Source organism: Papaver somniferum, chromosome 5, assembly GCF_003573695.1.
Source record: "Papaver somniferum cultivar HN1 chromosome 5, ASM357369v1, whole genome shotgun sequence".
Classification (NCBI taxonomy): domain Eukaryota; kingdom Viridiplantae; phylum Streptophyta; class Magnoliopsida; order Ranunculales; family Papaveraceae; genus Papaver; species Papaver somniferum.
Genome location: NC_039362.1, coordinates 26505857 through 26513610, shown reverse-complemented (window position 1 = coordinate 26513610; position 7754 = coordinate 26505857).

The following is a 7754-nucleotide window of genomic DNA, read 5'->3' as shown; positions in this document are numbered from 1 at the left end:
GTCCTCGAGCAAACTACAAAAATAAAATAAGGTACAACAACTCATTTTCGTCGAAGTCACGGTTGCACTTAACATGTGCAACAGGCCTTTAAACCCCTAGGTGTCCCTAGTGGACGAGTTATAATCTCGTGAGGGCTTACAAGAGGTATACCCACAAAACCTACTCCAACTTCAAAGCTTTCCAGCTTCCCAAGCATCCAAAGAGCTATGAGGACATAGAGTTTCTGCATGCTAGTAATAAGAAGTTAGAAACACCAAATAACATATTCTCATTCCTAATGTTGAGTGAGAAATAACAACACCATAATGAGAGAATGCGTGTTTGAGAGCGATCAATAAACATTTCACCTCGACTTCTGCCTCACTTAAAAGGATTTTATGATAATTGCACTCAATAAGACGGTTTTTTTATGGGTCTCACATGTGTGCAGGTAGGAATGAAGAGAGAATCCTACGCACGTTGAATGATGGGAAGGAATCCTTTCGAAATATTTCTGGAGACCCCACAAGATCGTGGGAAATAAAAGATATTTTCTGATGATATCTAAGAAAGGAAATCAACCACTATAGCAAGGATGGGAGTACTTACCACCTTTACATCCGACCGGCAGTGACGAAAGCACCACTCTCACAGCGTCCAATAGAAACGTAGTCTTCATCTCGTCTTCTTCATCTTCTTGGTTTTCGTCTACGGTCTTCAACTGTTGATGATAAACTCTTGAACTTCGACAATTTGTAACTCTTTCTCTTCAATTCCTTGTTGCTTGAAACTTCTTCATAAAATTTTCTTCTTCCCCATGGCTTTATTAAATGAATACAAAAAGAAATACAAACCAAAATAATACAAAGAATATCTCGTCTTTTCTTTTTCTTTTTCTTTTTTTTTTCATTTTTTATTTTTTTTTTAATTTTTTTGTTTTATTGTTTTTTAATTTTTTTTTTGACAAGAGAAATAACTACAAACTTAAAATAAAATAGACAATGAAATTTTTATGGCCATGGGGTAAGTACTTTACCGCTTGATTCTTCACAACTTGTATTGTCTTCATATCATAACTTCAATATAATTCTCATCTTTTGATTTTCTTCGCTCTTGTAAATAAGTCTTCAACTTGAATATAGAATTCCGCTCCTTATGTGTAAGTCTTTGACATGTGTATAAAAATCTGCTCATTGAATGTTGCTTTACTTGGATATGAAATTGCGCTCTTCCTTGTATTGTTGCCTGTAAACCTCAAACGTCTTCAACTTTCCTTGTAAATTTTGATGCCGCTCCCTTGTTGATGATGGTTGTGTTTGTATGGACCTGTTGTTGGCGAGAGATAGAATGGTGCTAACTGCAAATCAAACTACGATAAGGTGGTTTTCATCTATAGACGTCACCCTCACGATTGACAAAGTTAACACTCAAGAGATCAAAAATAGTGCTTCTATTGGTGGGAGGTTGGGTAGCTCACCATTCTACCCGGAATTAACGTACGATGACACACTCAAAATAAAGCTCTTTAGTCAACTACAAAAAAAAAAAAAAATTGGTCTGGTGCCTCTGTTTGATTTGAAAATAGGTAGTCCCCACTAATGATTGATCAGCAACTCTAATAATGCATTTCTCCCTGCTCCTCATTTGCATCATCGGCATGATTAAATCCATCATTTAACACTTTAACAAGCAAGAAATCTGAACGTAGTTCCCTAACACTTCCAAGTTCAGTTATGTCGGTCAGAATTCTCTATGTAAACATACCTAGAAGTATGCTAGTGTCTCTAAAATCTCTACAAGTTGGAGGTTTTTTTTTTAATGCAAATATATACAAAAATTTGAAAAATCTGGGCAAAAATCTAAAAACTCTATATGCAAAATACTCCCCCACACTTAAACTTCACATTGTCCACAATGTGCAAAACTGAAAATTCTGAATTCTGATGTAGCAGCAGATAAAACAGTAAAACTGTACAAATTGGTAAGGAATTTGTAAAAACACCATTTCACAAAAGTTGTTCGCCTACGTCTTTTCTACAGATTTTCAAAAGGGCACAGTGTTTAGATAAACGGTCAAACAGTTATGGTCTCTGGACTGAACTACGTGCATTCTGAATTTTTCTGACGAAAGGTATTCGTCATAATTTTCTTCTAAAATAGATCCCAGACTCAATGATATTAAACATGGGGATGCAAATATGATATGAAAACAATAAAAACAAAAAATAAAAGGTTTTGAAAAGGCGAGGGTACCCAAATATACCTCAAGCTAAAACTTTTCCTACCTATAAGTCCTTTCTCCGAAAGTGATTGTCTATGGACTGAGTCGAGACAATACAACTAATCGGTTCACACTTTGTGTGATCGTCTATGGATACGAAATCGAGACAATACAGCAACGAAGTATGTTTATGTAGGATCAGAATCTCGCAACGATAATATTTCAGCGAAATTATCAACAACACAATACAACAGCGTCGCAGAACAATTTCAGGAAGAATAAAATAAATGACGTCAGCTAAGATCACGAGAAAGATATGATAATCCTGCGAAAATTAGAGAGCTTGCGAAATTAACATTTGTAAGGTTGCGAGAATGTCGCAGACCATACCCGAAAATAAAGGACAGATTAGCTGTCATCCACTATGTATTTCCTTATAAATAGTCGTTGAAGTTGTAAAGAGGGAGAGAGATATTTTGTGAGTAAGAAACGAGTAAATAGGAGAGAGAAAGTCTAGAACAGAGATCATTCTTGATTTCTTTATATTTTCTTGTAAGAATATTCAAAGATTGATCAATAAAATTAAGAGTGTAAACCTAAAAATGAGTTGATTAATAATGAAATCATATGAGGGGTGTAGTGTAGGATTTCCTGCAACTACATAATGGCGCTAGAAACAGGGAGGTATTGAAGATTATTCTAGAAAAAGCTGAAAATTGATATTGAGATTTGTGAAAATTTAGAGTGATTGATTAAGAATTTTCCATAATTTCTTGCAATATTGTTAACATTGAAGAAATGGCTAGAAGAAGAAATACATCCGAACAACCGACTATTGTTAGAAGAAGCAAGAGAATTGCTGGAAGAGAAAGAAGTGAAATGGGAGAATCTACTAGAATGAGAAGTAATAGAGAAAATCAAATTCAACCACCAATTAAATAAGCACTAGTTCAAGGGAGGAATACAGATTATGATAGGGTGAGCATACACACTTGGCAATCAAATTCGGCAGAAGAAGTCGAAGAAGAGCAACAAAACAGAAATTATAGACAGGAAGAGAGAAATCAAGAAGCATATGAAGGAATAATTATTGGAGATGAGGAAATTGGAGCGTTAGAAACGTTGAGACGAAGAATACATGAAGAAAGAAGAGCTGAGGCAGAAGAACGTGCAAATTTAACAAGGCAAAATCACGAATTAAAGATGGAGAATATGAGACTACAGAATAGAAGATCGATAAGTATTACAAAATCATATTCAAGATCGACTAGAAGAGAAATGAGGCGAAACTCACCCACAATCAATGCTGGAAACAATATTCAAGAAGAAATATCAAATCCTAATGAAGAATATCGCGAAAATAGAGAAAGAGCTGATGATCGTTACGTTCCACAAAATGAAACTTTTGATGATGGGAAAAATGGTGGAAATCAAGAGAACGGACAACATCAGGGACGAAATGACCAAGATGGAGAAGGAAATCGAGAGGAAGGAAGAAGAATTTTACATGAGAGAGAAACTCAAAGAAATCAACAGACAATTGAAGAAGAAATTGAAAGACATTATACCGAACAAGCACGTTTAATCTGCGAACGTGAAAGATTGAGAACGGAAATGAAAGAACAAGAGCTTCAGGAGACAATTCGCCAGAACAATCATGATAATCGATAAAGAAGGCGTACACAAAACCGGAATAACGGTAATCTCAATGAGGAGTATGATAGAGTAAAGAGGATGGCTGAAAGACAATGAATTGAATTGATAAGAAATGAACAATATCATGGAGGGGAAAATGAAAGGAATCATCATATGCGAATTCAAGATAGAGATGAGGAAGAGAATCGCAGAAGAAGACGAGATGAGGATAATGAAGAAGAAATGCAAAATTTCGCGAGAGAAGATAGACATGAACGCAGAAGAAGAGAGGCGAAATTAAAAAGACCAATGGATCAAGATTCAGGTGTAAATAAACAAATCTTGAAAGAATTAGAAGAAATGAGAGGAATGCTAAATAATAGAGGAGAAGTAGGCAGAAGACAATTGGATGAAGCAATAGAAGAAGCTGTGAAAACTCCATTTACAAGGGAAGTACAATTAGGAGGAATACCACCGAAATGCAATTTGCCAGCATTAACCAGCATTTTTGATGGAACAACTTGTGCAATTCAACACATTAAAGCCTATGTGAGGTTCATGTTTAAATGGGAAAATCATGATGCCGTATTGTGCAAATATTTCGCATCCAGCTTAACAGGAGAGGCGTTAAAATGGTTTGAAGGTCTACCAAAGAACACAATAACTTCCTTCAATCATTTGCAGACTACATTCTTGGGGGCATATATAAGTAATAATTCCTCGCGACCTGGTATAGAAGATGTGTTTGGATTAAAACAAAGGATTGGCGAAAGTTTGAAACACCTGACTAAAAGATGGAGAACTATGTGTAGCGAAATGGCTGGCTCTGTAGATGAGAGATATCTTATATTATCATTTATCAATGCTATGTTTGCAACAAACCTATTGTATGTCCAAATTTTCAGAGTCAAGAATACGATCACAATGACTGAATTGTGAGAACTTCAAGAAGAATACATTGCTCTAGAGGAAAGGCAAAATGAAATGGAATCATATCCATTTGCGAACACTAGCTCACAAACAGCGAATGCAAGCTTATTACCCAAGCTAATAAACATAGTGGTGAATAATTCGCAAGTACAACAAGAGAAGGTGACAAGTAATAATCAACAGAAACTAGTGGTTATGGGAAGCAGAGATCAAGAAGAGTATGAAAGAGAAAGAAATTTCTACAATCGTGGTGGAAATAACAAGATTCAAAGACTCGGTCAACCGAAAGAAACTTATGGAGGTCAAAGACAAAACTATAATAGAGGACAAGTAGGTCACAAGGTAGTATGGGAAGAAATCAAGATGCCACCTCTAAATGCAAGTGTGGAGAAGATATGGGAAGCTATAATCTTGATGGAAAATATACCAACACCATGGAACATGGGAACGAAACCACCTCCAAATCACAGAAGCCATGAGTTTTGTTCTTATCATCATTTTCATGGACATACAACAAATGATTGCAGAAATGTAAAAAGAATTATTTTGAGAATGATAGATCAAGGAAAACTAAACAACTTTCTGGTAGGGAATCCACAATCTCAACCACCACCACCACCACCAGAGCATCACAAAGTGAATACGATGAAAAAGAAAGAAACATTCTTCATAGAAGTTGGTGAAAAAGCAAAAAATCTATTCTGTCACTCTATCGTACATTCATATAAGACAATTGAATATTTTCATGATAATGTTTTGAGTAGAGTGTTCGCAAGAGATAATGATGGAAGAGAAATTATGAATATTGTGAAAATCTCGCCACTAGAGGAATGGAAGAAACAGATTATTTCTTTTACCGCAGAAGAAATTCCCGAAGGAGAAGAGGTGCATGAAACTCCATTGATAGTAAAATTAGAAATTAATCCAAAACCGAAAGAAGATGAAGCTGAAGATTCATGGGCAATCAATAGAATTCTAATCGATACTGGAAGCTCTGTGAACATCTTATTTTATCATACTTATAAAACCATGGGTGGAAGAGATGATGATCTTATACCATCAACATATAAGATATATGGTTTTAATGGTACTGCTAACAAGCCTAAAGGGGAGGTTACTATGTGAATTCCATTGAAGGGGATATCTTCCGAAATCTTATTATGTGTCGTTGATGTGGAATCACCCTACAATGCGTTAATTGGTCGACCTTGGCTACAAGGGATTCTAGGTGTAACTTCAACTTTCCACCAGTGCATCAAATTCCCTCACCCCAGTGGTGTAGGAATCATAAAGGGAGATTGGGTTGAAGGAAAGAGGTGTTACGAAACTGAGATAGAATCTTGCGAAGGAAGAGCAAAAAAGAAGGACAACTGGCGACACAAAATCAAAGATACACAAAGAAGTGAGAGGTTGATGGTGGATGCAATCGAAAAGAAAGGAGAAGAGATGTTGCGAAACTAATGCTAGCTCAGAATAAAAATGATGAACATACCACTACTAAGGAAGCAGTAGCAGAAAATAATAAAGAAGCAGAGGATGACAAAGGTAATAAAAACAAAAAATGTATGGATTATTAAGTTGTTGCGATACTCTCGCAATAAGAAAAATTCTCAAAAATACATTTGATTGAATGGAAAATTGAGATTGCGAAATTCAGATACAATATGATGATTTGCGAGACTCTCGCAGAGATAATGAATTTTACAGAAAATAATCAGAGAAAAATGACAAAAGAGAAAGAGGCGAACCTTTATGGCGTACACCCTAGTTCGCGAATACAATTTCGCAAGAGCCAAATGTAAGACCTAAAGTACGTCATATAAGGGGGTACCTGTTGCATGGCTCAGGGAAAGGTTACACCGCCACCGGAACCTGAGTCATGGAGATTTGTGTTCAATGAATCCCATCCGGGAGAGGCACCTTGGATTCTCAGCTTAAGCATATGACTTAGGTTGGGCGACTAAGGTAATAAGGACTCTCCCAAGGAGTGCAGATCTGATCAAGGCGCCGAGGTACACGGTTGAGTCAAGAGTGCCAGAGACGTTTGAAGCGTACTTTGCCATTCTTGACAAGTCTTGGCTTATACTGCACTCGGCCTGAAGAAAACCCCACTTAGGGTGTAGTCTCGTAACCATAAGCCCTATAGGTAAAAGGGATAAGAGGCTGCGAAAACAACTGGTTGTTTTTAAGAATGGATGGGAGGAGCTAACCTTGTATGGTAGAAGTACGCCTCCTTGAAGGGGTAACCAGGGGGGAGATAAGGGCGGCATCCTCCATTAGGGAGCTGATAAGTGTCTTAAGACGCAAATGTCATGAGGCTTTTTATTCGCAAGGATATTAAGGATTGCCATATTTGTGCAACAATCCTGAAGAGGCAATAATACAAAAGAAAAGGATAAGACGAGATCAATGGGTTTTCGCATGAAAGTGCGAAGACGTCCTGCGATTTCGTCGCAAGACGACAATGTCATGGGACTTCATTTTTGCAAGAATATTTAGGCCTGCCATATTATCGCAACATTCCTGAAGAGGCCATAATACAAAAGAAAAAGTTAAGGCAAGATCAATGGGTTTTTACATGAAAGTGCAAGGACGTCCTGCGATTTTGTCGGAATGACAAGAGGTGGCATAATAAGACCTTTAATTAGGAAGGCAAAATAAGACCACACAGGAATGAGATTTTGAAAAGAAACAAAATTCACTTCGCATAAGATTGCGAAGTTATACATGAATAAGACTACATAGGAATGAGATTTTGAAATCTCTCATTTGGATTCAAATGACAGAGGCAAGTATGGGAATGTATGAAATTAGAAAATGTTATTTGTCTCCATATGATAGATTTACTCAAAGATTCAAGAATTAATGATTATATTGATTAACTGTATTGCAAAGAAGAATTTTTTTAATAAATGCAGGTCAAAATGAAAGAAACACAAATATACAGAAAGAAGAAAAACAAATGTACAAGTATTACAAAGAATCAAA